The 14,965-nt window shown below is 41.6% G+C and overlaps 1 pseudogene; it reads left to right on the forward strand.

The window, feature by feature from the left end:
* Window positions 1-1,567: 1,567 nt before the first annotated feature.
* LOC118918283 (heterogeneous nuclear ribonucleoproteins A2/B1-like) lies at window positions 1,568-6,711 on the forward strand (annotated as a pseudogene).
* Window positions 6,712-14,965: the final 8,254 nt, after the last annotated feature.

A 14,965-nucleotide genomic window follows, 5' to 3' on the forward strand; every position in this document is an offset into this window, starting at 1 on the left:
AGTTAAGAATCACACATCCCCTAACTGTGAGCAGACAGGGCTATGCAACCCCTTAAATATCACGTTCAGTGATAAGGGACGTCAGTACGATGGATGGGCCACTGGAAGACAGTGGGGACTTAGATACTATAGAACTGGAGATGACAAAGGCCTCATATTTACTATCAGACTTAAAGTTGAGACCCTTCCGGCTGCCCCAGTAGAACCTAATACTGTCCTACGAGATCAGCCACGCCTCCCAGCCCCAGCCCCAGGGCAGACCCGAGTCCCACCAGTAAGCCCTACCACCACTTCCGCCGTCCCCACTCCTGGCAAGGTAACCCCCTTTTCTGGCACCGGACAACACCTCCTCAACCTCCTTGAGGGGGCTTTCCGGGTTCTAAACACCACCAACCCTAATACTACCGAATCCTGTTGGTTATGCTTTTCCTCTTTACCTCCTTATTATGAAGGACTGGGGTTGTTGGGCAGTTTTAACAATACAACCAGCCACGAGATCTGTAGCTGGGGCAGTCACAAGAAGCTAACCCTGACCGAAGTGACTGGGAAAGGGAAGTGCCTAGGAACGGTCCCCCCGACTCATGAAGATCTGTGTAATGAAACCATATCTATAGCCTCCTCAGGTAAAAACAGATATCTAGTCCCTCCTCCCGAGGGGTGGTGGGCTTGTAATACTGGACTGACCCCGTGTGTCTCCACCTCAGCCTTTAATTCCTCCCGCGATTTCTGTATTATGGTCCAACTAGTGCCTAGGCTGATGTATCATGATGATCTCTCATTTGTAACAGAATTTGAACCGAGACATAGATATAGGAGAGAACCTGTCTCGTTGACTCTAGCCGTATTATTAGGTGTAGGAGTTGCAGCTGGAGTAGGAACGGGGACAGCCGCCATTATCCAAGGGAACCAACATTACGAGGGACTGAGGGCAGCTATTGATGAAGACTTAAGGACCATAGAACAATCCATCACTAAACTTGAAGAATCCCTAACTTCCCTTTCTGAAGTAGTGCTACAGAATAGACGAGGACTAGATCTATTGTTTTTAAAAGAAGGAGGATTATGTGCAGCCCTGAAAGAAGAATGCTGCTTTTATGCAGACCATTCCGGAATAGTAAGAGATTCAATGTCTAAACTTAGAGAGAGATTAGATCAATGGAAGAGAGAGCGAGAGGTCAACCAAAGTCTATTTGAATCCTGGTTCACTCGGTCCCCGTGGCTTACAACCCTGATATCCACCCTGGCAGGGCCCTTGCTCATTTTCATATTACTCCTCACCTTAGGCCCTTGTATTTTAAACCGGCTAATAGCCTTCGTTAGGGAAAGAGTGAGTGCTGTTCAGGTACTAATGCTGAGACAACAATACCGTTCTCTCACACAGCAGGAAGAAACAAACATTCCATGATTGGAATGCCAAAAAAAGAAGTGGGGAAATGTAGAGTCTAAGCATTAGGTGGGAATAGAAATAGGTTAGCATAAGAGTAGCCATCTTAAGGGCCTAAAAGCCATTTCCTGAGTGTGTGTGAACTGGAACTGAGTAAGGCCGAGAAAAACAAGTTAATCAATCATGGACACCGGCAGTGGTGACCTTTAGTCAGCTAACCTCAGTCAGTTAATCATACATACCAAGCTTATCTCACTGAACTACCCTAACATTTGAAAAGTGATCTTATCTTGCTAAACCCCCAGGATGTGGCGCCAGCCAAAAGTTATGTGCTTATGGAAAAACACTGTGAAAATGCTATATAAACCTCTGGCTTTGAGTGCTCGGGGTCCTTGTTGAAACCCGCTGCGTCGGGCTGACACTTGGACCCCAGCTAGCTGGTTCCTGAATAAAGTCCTCTTGCTGGTTGCATCAAGAGACGCCTTCCGTGAGTGAATTGGGGTGGTGTCCTCCTTTGGGGAGATCCAACAGTGTCCTGCCTTTAACAACTTTGAAAAGGACAAAATATATGAAACAACAGGTTTGAACATTGTACATATGACAATGAAGAGCGGTGAACCTTGAGAGGTAGGTAAGGATCAAGGTAAGCCCGTGAAATTTCTGGATGAGAGAAAATTCACATCACAGGACAGAGAAGGGAAACCCAAAAGGAGGGTTCTCCTCACTGTCGGTTGGGTCCTGGCCAATACCACACCTGTGACATCCCTGGGAAGAAACCACTGGCGTGGATTAGAGGAAAATACTGTGAGCTCACGTAGGGCCAGGAACAGTGCCTGTTCCCACCAGAGTGGAAATCTTCATAATTCATATGGCATTCACTGTAGTACTCAAAAGGGTTTCACCTCAATGCTTGATTGAGGTAATTTTTATATTAAATTTTTGGGAGATGAGTGTCAAATATGTTACAGAAATCTTAAAAGTTGCTCTCATTTTTGCATGAATTATGTATGCAGAACTTAGCATATTCTTATACAAATAAAATTTTAAAGAAGCCTAAATTCAAGGTCTCCCATAAAATGAGCTGTAAATTTAAATTGAGCCACTTATAAGAGCATTTGCATATTTTTCAACACCATAAAGAATTATGATTTTTTTTTCACGTTGCTTTATTTTTATTTTGGTATTGAGACAGGGACCATGGATGCAGTCAGAGTAGGGTGAGGGCCTCTGGAGGGGGCAAGGCAGGATATTTGCAGTCAGAGCAATGTAACTATATGCAAGGAAACCACCCCCTGCTAAAACTCTGTTTAACACTGAGCTCTAAAATCATTCTTCAGTGAAATCAGTTAATGTTCCCCAGATAAAGAAGAGTAGCACAGGTTTTATTATGCTAAACTTCTGTAACCATGTGGAAGATTCACTTTAGCATACTAAAAGGCCCAGGCCTATGTGCTGCCTTTCCTCCTTCGGATCTGACGATCTGACGAGGTGATTCTGCAAACTGAGCAAATAACTTAGCATGCAGACCCAGCTGTAAACAGCATAGTAAAGGGCAGGAAGAATTCCATCTTGAAGATAAGATTGTATTTTAACACCCAGGAAGCTCAAGAGGCAAGATTCTTTAGCAAGTAGACAATACCTCAGCCCACCTTGGGGGCTGGGCAGGCAGCCTTTTGATATGCCCCCAGACCAACATGCTGGTATCTCAGGGAGAAATTATCAGAGGAAGTTGCTTGTGTTAAGTTAATTCTAAATATTCAGGGACCACTTAACAAGTCCACACCCCTAAGTTTTTTCATGTTCTCGAAAAATCCTCAGCTGCCTATAAAACCCCCTAAGCTACGCACCACTACGGACTCTCTTGTCCCCTCCTGGTGTGAGCCGGGAGCTCTATTCTCTCTCTTTATTTCTAAATAAAAGCCTGTACCTTGCTCTCCTACCTCGACTGTTTGTGAAGCTCATTCTTCAGCTCTGCAAACAAGAACCCCGGCATCAGTATCATTAATATAAAATCACATGAGCAACACTGTGGTTACTAGATTACCCTCATTCTCAAGTCCCCACCACATATCCCATTACAGTCACTGTCCATCAGCATAGTAAGATGCTATAGAGTCACTACTTGTCTTCTCTGTGCTATACAGCCTTCCCCGTGCCCCCCCTCCCTCTCCCCCAACGTTATGTGTGCTAATCATAATGCCCCTTATTTCCCTTCTCCCTCCCTTCCCACCCACCCTCCCTAGTCCCTTTCCCTTTGGTAACTATTAGTCCATTCTTGAGTTCTGTGAGTCTGCTGCTGTTTTGTTCCTTCAGTTTTTGCTTTGTTTTTATGCTTCACAGATGAGTGAAATCATTTAGTACTTGTCTTTTTCAGCCTGGCTTATTTCACTGAGCTTAATTCCCTCTAGCTCCATCCATGTTGTTGCAAATGGTAGGATTTGTTTTCTTCTTATGGCTGAATAATATTCCATTGTGTATATGTACCACATCTTCTTTATCCATTCATCTACTGATGGACACTTAGGTTGCTTCCATTTCTTGGCTATTGCAAATAGTGCTGTGATAAACATAGGGGTGCACCTGTCCTTTTCAAACTGGAGTGCTGCATTCTTAGGGTAAATTCCTAGAAGTGGAATTCCTGGGTCAAATGGTATTTCTATTTTTAGTTTTTTGAGGAGCCTCCATACTGCTTTCCACAATGGTTGAACTAGTTTACGTTCCCACCAGCAGTGTAGGAGGGTTCCCCTTTCTCTGCATCCTTGCCAGCATTTGTTGTTCCTAGTCTTTTCTATGTTGGCCATCCTAACTGGTGTGAGGTTTTCTCACTGTGGCTTTAATTTGCATTTCCAAGAATTTTGTATTTATCTGGATGACTGTTTCAGTGATATTTATTAAGATAATGGTAATACATAATATTGCTCAATTTTTTTCTATTAGCATTTTAATATAAAACTATAATAATCACTTTGACAGATGCAAGTCAACTGAATGGAACTAAAGGGAATGTCCATAAAGTAATTAAGTAAGGATAAAGGGAGGAAAAGTTAGAGGATTTTGAATGCTTGAGAAAACAGTTACTTATTTTGGAAAAATTTATTTCACAAAACAAATATAAAAAGAGAAATCAGAGGCATAACATGACAAAATATAAGTGATTTTGAAAAACACCTTGTGGTATGAAGGCCTTTGTATGCATTACACCAAAGCAGAGACCATCAAGAAAAGACTGCCTCAAGATATCAGTGCCAGGACACGTGTGCTCATGCTCCTAGGCAAAAATATCTCATCTCTGTGGGCTGAAATCCAGCTGAAGTGACAGAGAGAAAAGGGACATTTCTCTAAATTCTTTATTAGTGGCTTAAGCTTTGAACCACATAAAGTTTGAGGAACTAATGAGCCATGGGGAAAATTTACAGATTGTGTGGTAATAAGGGATCCGGGAACCAAAAAATCTTAAGTATTTGGTTTTGTAGCTTTTCCGTTCATTGCTGATACTAATGCTGCCATAGCTGCATGGTCTCATTCAATTGATGAGAGGGTGGTTGAGCCAAAATGTGCCATAGTAAGAAAGAAATCTGGAAAACCTGACACTTATGCAACTATGAAGATGTTGGTGGAATTAAAAGAAGGAGCATCACCTTAGACGTTATTGCAAGAAATATGGAAAAGTTGATACCATTTGAGATAACTACTGACAGTCTGGAAAGAAAAGAGGCATTGGCTTTATTACTTCTGATGACCATGATCCTGTGGATAAAGTTGTACTGCAGAAATACCATACCTTAAGTAATCAGAAGTACAAAAGACTTTGTCTAATGTCTAGGAGTGGCAGAGGAGGCTACTTTGATTTGAGAAATTCATGCAGAAGCAGGGGAAATTTTGGACCAGGATCAGATAGCAAATCTAGAGGAGGATCTGTTGGATATGGAAGAGGATGTGGATTTGGGGATGGCTATAATGGATATGGAAGAGATCTGAAGGTGGCATTTTTGGATACAGCACTGCTTATGAAAAGGGAAGTTGAAGATATACTGTTGGAGGATCTGAATATGGCAACCAGGGTTGGGGGCCAGGAGATATAGGAAGAAATTAGGAAAGTAGAAATTACAGTGATTTTGGAAATTATAACTATCAACCTTATAACCTAATCACCCAATGAAAAGTGGAGATTTGGTGGTAGCACGAACATAGGGGGACCAATAGTGGAGCAAACTACGGTCCAGGAGGCAGTAGAGGAAGTGAGGGTTATGCAGGAGGAACCAATACTGAGCTTTCTATTTTCTATGGGCCTCACTGTATAATTTGGAAGGAACAAGGACCCAAAGTAAGGGAATGGCTTTGGGTTATCAAAATAACAATGTTTAGAAAACTTATACCTCAGACATGCATAAATATGGAATTACATAGCAGAAGACACCAGAGCACATACAGACAACTGTTTTGTGAATGGGTTGTATTATTTAATAACATTATCTTACTATGAAGGAAGGGTGGTAAAAAAAAATGCCTTTGAGATGCTTTTTTACCTTTTTAATTGTTTCATTTTAGTGGTGTTTGTAAAAGTGTAAAAACATTCCTTCCTTCATAATGTTACATGTATAAGTTTCAGGTGTTATGTGAAACCTACCAAAACACTTTTCTCAAAATATTGAAAAGCTATCAGCTAGAATCACATTTTCCTTTTTAAAAGCTTAAGTACATGTGTAGAGTTAAGAAGTTGTTGTAATAAAATAATTATAAATGAAAAATGCCTCTTGATTTCCAGCCAAAATAGAAAAGGCCCCTTCCTCTCAGGTTCTCCCTCTTACCACTAAAAATCTCTGGACATAACAAGCATAGGCAGAAGCTGAATATGTAAGAAAGAAGGAAGACTCTCAGTAGTTGTGGGATTAGAGGAGCCACACAGTAGTGAGTTCCCTGTATTTTTGTTGCTTCCCACATATACTGGGCAGGGTGCTGGAGAAGACACCAGCCAGGAATAGCCCACAGGCATGACTAAAAAAACTCCAAGAAACAGGGAAGTTCTGTTCTGTCTAGCCAGTGGAACAGGAAAAGTTTGGGCCAACATCAAAATATATTTTTGGCCATACCCACCCTACTCCAACCAAATACCAATATAAAGACCTCATCCTGCTGCACAGTTTCACAGGGCCAAGCAGAGAGCTGATCTTCCACTTTATCATGTCTCACCCTGCGAAGCAGAGAGTAGCCGTCCAACTCCAAGTGGTATAGGTAGGCTAAGCAGACAGCTGATTCTCCATCCTCCACTAGGTGTAAACAGGCAGTGCTCCAATTCCCCCCACTCTTTTACCCCACCCCTAGAATAGTGTTGGTGGTGTTCCATAGCAATTTGAACCCCACCTGACAGTAATGAAACTTAATGAAGAGGTGCAATATGGTGCTAGTCACACCACTTTCCTACTACCACTACCTCCACCCCTCCACTCTGAGCAAGACCTAATGTCCTTACCCATTTCCAGTGCTCAGAGTTTAACAAAGCAATGTAATCCCAATCAAGTGAGCATTCCATTTCCCCCACCCTACCCCTGGTGTCAGCAGAGCCCAAGAGGGAGCTGAACCTCCACACACCCTGCCAGCAATGAGACTGGACAAGCAGAATGAAGCAGGGCCTCAGTCTTCACACCCACGAGGCACTAGGAGGACAGACGAGGCGCTACTGGGTAGGGTAGCCGGCACTCTGCTTCATTCCTCCTCTGGTGTCAAGGAGTCAAGCTAGGAGGTGATGCTCTGTATCACTACCCCTTAGTGAGATGCAAATCAAAACAATGAGGTACCACCTCATATCAGTCAGAATGGCCACTCTCCTAAGGTCAAGAAACAACAAGAGTTGGCGAGGATGTGAAGAAAAAGGAGCTCTCGTACACTGTTGGTGGGAATGCAAATTAGTGAAGCCTCTGTGGAAAGCAGTATGGAAGTTTCTCACAAAACTATAAATAGAAATACCATTTGACTCAGTAATTCCTCTTTTCCCCCAGCTGGTGCTCATCATGACTTCTCTGGATCACACCCTTCTGCCCAGCAGCCCCATGATGCGCCCAGACCCAACATACTCACCAGGACTTTCCCAAGCCATGGCCCCCACTGGTGGGCCCCTGGGCAGTGCTCACTGACTTCCCCAGACTGTTGCTTCTTTGGTCAAGCAGCCCTACCAGCATGTCCTCTGGCCAGTGCTCACTCAAGCAACTACAGCAAATACCCCCTCAGCCCTGGCAGCCTGCCCTGTCTCAGTACTCACTGGAATGCCCCTGGAATGCGCTAGCTTGCCTCCAGCTCTCAGGGCATACCCTTAGCCTGGTGCTCACCAGGATATCCCAGACCATATGCCCCCAGCCCCAGAAGGCCTGTCATCATGCTGGCTTAGCACTCTCCAGGACACCCCTGGAAGACACTTGCTTGGCCCCAGCCACCAATGGGTACACCCCTGTCCAGCACTAACTGGGAGATATCTGGCCCATGCCCACATAGCCTCCAGCCAGAGAACCAAACTACCAGGCAAAAGAAATATTCCTACATAAGGCCATTCCTTCAAGACTGGGACAGGTAGTTTTGTGTAATTCATAGAAACAAACAAAGTCAAAGAAAATAAAGAGATAGAGGAATATGTTGCAAATAAGAGAACAAGACAAAACTTCAGAAAAAGAACTGAATGAAATGGAGTGAAACAATCTACCTGATAGAGTTCAAAGTAAGGATTATAAAGATGGTCACCAGATTAGGGAGAAGAATGGCTGAATTCAGGACTTCAAAAAAAGATGGAAAAATATAAAACAAACCTATCAGAGATGATGTCTACAAAAAATGAAAAATACATGAGAGGGAATCAGCAGCACATAAGAAGATGCAGAAGAACCAATCTGATCTGGAAGACAGTAATGAAAAGCACTCAAGCTGAACACTAGAAAGAAGAAAGAATAAAAAGAAAGGATGGGTTAAGGGACCTCTGGGACAGCATCAAGTGTCCTAACATTTACATTATAGGAGTCCCAGAGGGAAAGAGAAAGAGAGGGTGGAAAACCTATTTGAAAAAATAATAACAAAACTTCTCTAAGCCAGTGAATGAAACAGACATCTGGGTCCAAGAAGCACAAAGAGCCCCAAAGAAGATAAAACTGAAGATGATTACACCAAGACAATAATTAACATGTCAAGGATTAAAGATAAAGAGAGAACCTTAAAAGCCACAAATGTAAATGGGAAACCCCATAAGGCAATCAGCTAACTTTTCGGCAGAAATTTTATAGGCCAGAGGGAAGGACATGACATTGTCAAAGTGCTAAAAAGAAAAAGCCTACACCCAGTACTCCACTTGAGATAAGGTAAAATAGTTCACCACTACTAAACCAGCCCTACAAGAAATGTTAAAGGAACTTTTTTAAGAGGAAAAGAAAAGGTCATACGTAGAAGTGAGAAAATTATGAAGGGAAATTTTTCATTAGTAAAAGCATATTTATAGTAATGGTAGTAGGTCAATCATTTAAAAGAAAGTATGAAGGTTAAAAGACAGAAGTAGTATATCTAAAAAGTTACATAATAGAATCACTAAAAAGTTATAAAACATCATACACATAATATATGGAGGAGTAAAAAAATGTGCTGTTAGGATGAGTTCAAACATAAGTGACAACTTAAAATAGACTACTACATATGTAGGGTGTTATATATAAAACTCATAGTAATCACAAACACAAACCAAAAACTGCTAATAGATACACAAAAAATAAAGAGAAAGAAATCTAAGCATAACACTAAAGAAACTAATCACACACAAGGGAAGAGAGCAAGAGAAGAAACAATCAGAGACAGTTAAAAACAACCAGAAGAAATGCAACAGCTCAAGATGGCAGCGTGAGTAGGGTGGTGGAAATCTCCCAAAACCATATATATTTTTGAAAATACAACAAATACAACTATTCCTTAAAGAGAGACCAGAAGCTACAGTACAACAGCCAGGCTACATCTGCATCTGTGAGAACTCAGCATCTCAAGAAGGGGGTAAGATAAAAAGCCACGACCCAGCGGGACCTGAGCACTCCCCCCAGTCCAGCTCACCAGCAGGAGGAAAGAATCAGAGTGCGGAGGAAGTGGAAGCACAGGACTACTAAATAACCATCCCTAGTAATCTGCACCGGGAGCACAGACACATTGCATGGTGTACTGGATATTAGAGAAACAGAAAAGTAAAATCTGAGACAGAGACTGTGAGTGGGTCCCCACAGCTGGCTCCCCTGTGACAAAAGGAAAGTGGGTGCCTTTTGGAAATCTTAGAAGGACAAGGGCTCAACAACTGGACAAAATAGACCCAGCACACTCAGCCCAGCAGGCTTGGAATGAGAAACTTGGGGGTCCCAAACCCCTTGGGGGGAAACGCAGCAACGAAGCCTCTCACAGCGATAAGCAGCCTGCCAATCGTTCCCCCCAGCCAGTGCAGCAAGTGGACCAGCTTAACTGCCACAGCTGCAGAGCAGCCAGGGAACAGCCCTGCCCACAGCAACCACACAGAGTCTCATTCCAGTGCACAGCTAACTGGAACAGATGGAGGAAGCCAGAGCAAGGTCCAGAAGGCATGAAGGGGTGCCTTTCTCGCAGGAGAACACATGCGGCATGCCTGCCAACCCCTGCAGTGCACTGGGCTATCCCTGAGGGTGGCCCTGCCCACAGCAGCTCAGGAGATTATCAAGAGTCTGCTTCCACTGTGTAGGTAGCTGACATAGGCAGTGGAAGCTGGAGCAAGGTCCGGAAGGCACAAAGGGGTGCTGTTCTCCCAGGAGAACACACCTGGCATGGCTGCAACTCCCCACAGTGCTTTAGGCTAGCCAGAGGGTTGCCCTGCCCACAACAGCTCATGAGATTATCCAAGAGATGGACTCCCGGTGTGTGTAGCTGGCACAGGCAGTGCAGAAGGGCAAGGCAACCAACAAGCAAGAAGGGACTTTGTTCTCGCAGCTGAAAGACACGCAACCTGCCTGTGATCACTTCTCTCAACATGAAAAGGCAGAATAATCTGGTCCAGTCAAAAATCATTCAGACAACCCCAGAGAGAGGGCCTGGTGAGATAGATATCACCAATCTTCTTGAAAAAGAATTCAAAATAAAAGTCATAACCATGCTGATGACCTGCAGAGAAATATGCAAGAGCTAAGGGATGAAGTCTGGAGGGAGACAACAGAAATGAAACAATTGATAGAAGGTCTTAAGAGCAGACTGGACGAGGTGCAAGAGATCATTAATGGAATAGAAATCAGAGAAGCTGAGGCAGAGAGAGATAAAAGGATCTCTAGGAATGAAAGAATATTAAGAGAATTGTCTGAACCATCCAAATGGAACAATATTCATATTATAGGGGTACCAGAAGAAGAAGCGAGAAAAAGGGATAGAAAGTGTCTTTGAAGAAATAATTGCTGAAAACTTCCCCAATCTGGGGAAGGAAATAATCTCTCAGACCATGGAAGCTCACATATCTCCGAACACAAGGGACCCAAGGAGGACAACACAAAGATATATAATAATTAAAATGGCAAAGATCAAAGACAAGGACAGAGTATTAAAGGAAGCCAGAGATAGAAAAAAGATCACCTACAAAGGAAAACCCATCAAGCTATCATCAGACTTCTAAACAGAAACCTTACAGGCAAGAAGCGAATGGCATGATATATTTAATGCAATAAAACGGAAGGGCCTTGAACCAAGAATATTGTATCCAGCATGATTATCATTTAAATTTGAAGGAGGGATTAAACAATTTCTAGACAAACAAAAGTTGAGGGAATTTGCCTTCCAGAAACCACATCTACAGGGTATTTTAAAGGGAATGCTCTAGATGGAAGTATTCCGAAGGCTAAATAGATGTCCCCAGAGAAAATAAAATAACAGCAAAGAAAGCAGACCAACCAAATACTAACTAAAGGCAAAAAATAAAATCAACTCTCCATAAAAGCAGTCAAAGGAAACACAAAACAGTGCACAATAAAACACCTAACATATAAAGAGTGGAGGAGGAAGAATAAGAAGAGAGAAATAAAGAACCATCAGAGTATGTTTATAATAGCTTAATGAAAGAGTTAAGTTAGATGTTAGAGAGGAAAGATGCTACCCTTGAACCTTTGGTAAACACGAATCCAAAGTCTGCAGTGGCAATAAGTACATATCTATCGGTAATCACCCTAAATGTAAATGGACTGAATACACCAATCAAAAGACACAGAGTAATAGAATGGATAAAAAAGCAAGACCCATCTGTATGCTGCTTACAAGAGACTCACCATAAACCCAAAGATACACACAGACTAAAACTGAAGGGATGGAAAAAGATATTTGATGCAACTAACAGGGAGAAAAAAGCGGGTATTCAAGTACTTGTACCAGACAAAATAGACTTCAAAACAAAGAAAGTAACAAGAGATAAAGAAGGACATTACATAATGATAAAGGGGTCAGTCCAACAAGAGGATATAACCATTATAAATATATATGCACCCAACACAGGAGCACCAACATATGTGAAACAAATACTAACAATTAAAGTAGGAAATAGAATGCAATGCATTCATTCTAGGAGACTTCAACATACCACTCACTCCAAAGGACAGATCAACCAGACAGAAAATAAGTAAGGACACAGAGGCACTGAACAACACACTAGAACAGATGGACCTAACAGACATCTACACAACTCTACACCCAAAAGGAGTAGGATACACATTCTTCTCAAGTGCACATGGAACATTTTCCAGAATAGACCACATACTAGGCCACAAAAAGAGCCTCAGTACATTCAAAAAGACTGAAATTCTACCAACTAACTTCTCAGACCACAAAGGTGTAAAACTAGAAATAAATTGTACAAAGAAAATAAAAAGGCTCACAAACACATGGAGGCTTAACAACATGCTCCTAAATAATCAATGGATCCACGACCAAATTAAAATAGAGATCAAGCAATATATGGAGACAAATGACAACAACAACACAAAGCCCCAACTTACATGGGATGCAGCGAAGGCAGTTCTAAGAGGAAAGTATATAGCAATCCAGGCCTATTTAAAGAAGGAAGAACAATCCCAAATGAATAGTCTAAAGTCACAATTTTTGAGATTGGAAAAAGAAGAACAAATGAAGCCTAAAATCAGCAGAAGGAGGGACATAATGAAGATTAGAGAAGAAATGAATAAAATTGAGAAGAAAACAATAGAAAAAAATCAACAAAACCAACAGTTGGTTCTTTGATAAAATAAACAAAATAGATAAGCTCCTAGCAAGACTTATTAAGAGAAAAGGAGAATCTACAGACATAAACAGAGTCAGAAATTAGAAAGGAAAAATCATGACGGACCCCAAGGAAATACAAAGAATTATTAGAGAATACTATGAGAATCTATATGCTAACAAGCTGGATAACCTAGAAGAAATGGACAAATTCCTAGAAAAATACAACCTTCCAAGACTGACCAAGGAAGAAACAGAAAATCTAAACAGACCAATTACCACCAATGAAATTGAAGCGGTAATCAAAAAACTATACAAGAACAAAACCGCAGGTCAGATGGATTCACCTCTGAATTTTATCAGACATACAGAGAAGACATAACACCCATTCTCCTTAAATTTTCTAAAAAATAAAAGAGGACGGAATACTTCCAAACTTATCCTATGAAGCCAGCATCACTCAAATACCAAAACGAGGCAGACCCCACCAAAAAAGAAAATTACAGACCAATATACCTGATGAACATGGATGTAAAAATACTTAACAAAATATTAGCAAAACGAATTCAAGAGGATCGTACACCATGATCAAGTGGGATTCATCTCAGGGATGCAACAATGGTACAACATTCGAAAATCCATCAACATCATCCACCACATCAACAAAATGGACAAAAACCACATGGTCGTTTCCATAGATGGTGAAAAAGCATTCGACAGAATTCAACATCCATTCATGATAAAAACTCTCAACAAAATGGGTATTCAGGGGAAGTATGTCAACATAATAAAGGCCATATATGACAAACCCACAGCCAGCATCATACTTAACAGTGAGAAGCTGAAAGCTTTTTCTCTAAGATTGGGAACAAGACAGGGATGCGCACTCTACCCACTGTTATTCAACATAGTACTGGAGGTCCTAGCCATGGCAATCAGACAAAACAAAGAAATACAAGGCATCCAGATTGGTAAAGATGAAGGCAAACTGTCACTATTTGCAGATGACATGATATTGTACACAAAAAACCCTAATACTACAAAACTACTAGAATATCTGAATTCAGCAATGTTGCAGGATACAAAATTAATACGCAGAAAGCTGTTGCTTTCCTATACACTAACGATGAGCTAGCAGAAAATCACAAAAAGAATTCCATTCACAATAGCATCAAAAAGAATAAAATACCTAGGAATAAACCTAACCAAGGAAGTGAAAGACCTATACCCTGAAAACTACAAGACACTCTTAAGAGAAATTAAAGAGGACACTAACAAATGGAAACTCATCCCATGCTCTTGGCTAGGAAAAATTAATATTGTCAAAATGGCCATCCTGCCTAAAGCAATCTACAGATTCAGTGCAATCCCTATCAAAATACCAACAGCATTCTTCAATGAACTGGAACATATAGTTCTAAAATTCATATGGAACAACAAAGACGCTGAATAGCTAAAGCAACCCTGATAGGGAAGAATCAAGCAGGAGGGATCTTGCTTCCTGACTTCAAACTCTACTACAAAGCCACAGTAATCAAGACAATTTGGTACTGGCACAAGAACAGACCCACAGACCAGTGGAACAGAATAGAGAGTCCAGACATTAACTCAAAGATATATGGTCAATTAACATACGATAAAGGGGCAATAGATAAACAATGGGGAAATGACAGCCTCTTCAGCAGCTGGTGTTCACTCCTGATTTTTTTAGGAGGGCATGGGGTAATTTTAAGTAATCCTCTGGTTTATCTGCTTTAGTTTCACGTTGGCCCATTATAGTGTCCCTGACGTCTTGATCCTGTCCCTACATACACTTTCCTGGGAGTCTTACCAGATCAACGATCTTCAGAGCTTCTCCGCTCTGAGTTTCAGGTTCCTGTTCGGGTGCCACTTGTGGGTCCCTCCCTGCTTTTGACCTGCAGATAAGGGAGGAGACACGATGAGATATTGAAGATCTGAAAGGACCAGCCAGGGGACTCGAGGCTTAACAGCGAAGAGTGGTGCTGAGAGGGCACCTCTCATATTTATTGAGCAAACAATAATTAACAACAACAGAATTCTCTGTAAGGGGCTTAACACACAATCATTATCTAACTCTAAACTTAATTCTCAGCAGTCTCCAGTCTCCTGGGGTGTGACGTCTTACATGGTGTTGAAGCAATAGCAAGGGCAATCACGTCACAGAAACTGTTTTGGTCTTGATTGTTCTGTTCTTGATCACGTATCAGGAATTACAGGAAAAATAAGTCATATACAACTATACATTTGATTTCTGTACTTGATTTATATATTAATCCCACACCTATATATAATAATGTCGTATATTTCTTGATGCTTTCAAGACGCTTTCTTGGTCTC

This window comes from Manis pentadactyla, chromosome 3 (assembly GCF_030020395.1).
Source record: "Manis pentadactyla isolate mManPen7 chromosome 3, mManPen7.hap1, whole genome shotgun sequence".
Classification (NCBI taxonomy): domain Eukaryota; kingdom Metazoa; phylum Chordata; class Mammalia; order Pholidota; family Manidae; genus Manis; species Manis pentadactyla.